The sequence below is a fragment of the Hippocampus comes genome, unplaced genomic scaffold (genome assembly GCF_001891065.2).
Source record: "Hippocampus comes isolate QL1 unplaced genomic scaffold, H_comes_QL1_v1.1 C16913542, whole genome shotgun sequence".
Lineage (NCBI taxonomy): Eukaryota > Metazoa > Chordata > Actinopteri > Syngnathiformes > Syngnathidae > Hippocampus > Hippocampus comes.
This window is the reverse complement of record NW_017840967.1, coordinates 1-1,197: the sequence shown is the minus strand read 5'-3', so window position 1 is coordinate 1,197 and position 1,197 is coordinate 1. Positions and strand designations below refer to the sequence as shown.

The 1,197-nt window shown below is 46.7% G+C and overlaps 1 long non-coding RNA gene across 2 annotated transcripts; it reads right to left on the bottom strand.

Moving 5' to 3' along the window:
• Positions 1–6: 6 nt before the first annotated feature.
• On the bottom strand, positions 7–1,189 carry LOC109509484 (uncharacterized). 2 transcript variants are annotated; one of them, XR_002166955.1, is made up of 3 exons: positions 968–1,189; positions 770–876; positions 7–134 (listed from the first exon to the last, which is right to left on the bottom strand). It is a non-coding gene; the product is annotated as an uncharacterized LOC109509484 (long non-coding RNA). The 2 variants fall into 2 exon arrangements; XR_002166954.1 differs by having other exon boundaries at positions 7–131.
• Between the last annotated feature and the right edge of the window lie 8 nt (positions 1,190–1,197).

The window sequence follows — 1,197 nt, the reverse complement described above, 5'->3', positions numbered from 1 at the left end:
TGTGTGTGTGTGTGTGTGTATACCTGCTCTTGTGCTAATGTGAAGCTGGCTCCGTCCAGACTCAAAATTTGTGTGAAACCAATACCGACAGTTGTCGCTACTCATGTACATGCACTGACTCCACTTCCGCCCTGCTGGACAGAGAGATAAAGACCCTCGAATTAATGTCGACAAAAGAATTGTGCAGTTCATTTATTCCACAGTTAGGTACAATTAGTCGACTGCACGTCTCCCCTAAGTACACATTGTAGCATAATTGCATTAAACCTCCGACTGATGGTTAGACCAAATTGTAATTAATCCATTACAAGTGGGCAGGATTGTGGCGTTTCAATCGCATTATTGATCGAACAACAACGAAATACAATTCAATCAAGCACATTCACTGAGCTGACCCGCCGAACGCCTCAACTGACACTACCACCGGACACTAAAGTGGTTAAAGCGATTGGCAGGAAATAGCCGGCCAATAGTACATCCTCATTATGCTCATTTGCATGTCACTCAACACGCTCGACCTGCTTTAGAAAGACTCCCATTCACAGTCATCGTTACTACATAGTGTAGAATGTGTGGACAGCGGCCTCTAGAGGACAAAAATATGTGCTCCTCACATGTAAATAATTTTTAGTTGGCGATGCAGTGTGTGCACGGAATGTTTAAAATCTGTCGAAAATATTTCAATGAATACTTAGTTACTGCTTTCCGGCGCTTGTCTGTAGCGGAATGGGAATGTCAAACAGCAACATTAGCCAAAACAGCTCTCTACCTGACATCACATCGCCGTTGTAAACAACGTCTGAATCGCAAGTGTGGTTGCAGTATCCCGCCTCGCGTTGTTTGAGACCGCGAGACATGTGACAGTCCACACACTTCCTGAAAGAGACACACAACACCAACAAAAACTTGTCAGCTCGAGCAACGTAGCCACTCGTCAGGCTTTGTCGCAGCAAACAAAATGAAGTACCAATTTGATTGGCAGGAGCTTTGACAAGCAGGACATCTCTCGCAGAAGTCTCCGGAGTATCTGTGATTGTCGCACACACACTGGCCACACACACATGAGCCTCGTCCGCTACACAGCGAACCATCCGGTGATTGGCAGGTCGTTGTCGAGACGGGACAATCGCAGCTATCGCCTGTCCAGTTGTCCTCGCACACACATTCACCCAACACACACGCACCACGTCCTGTCGG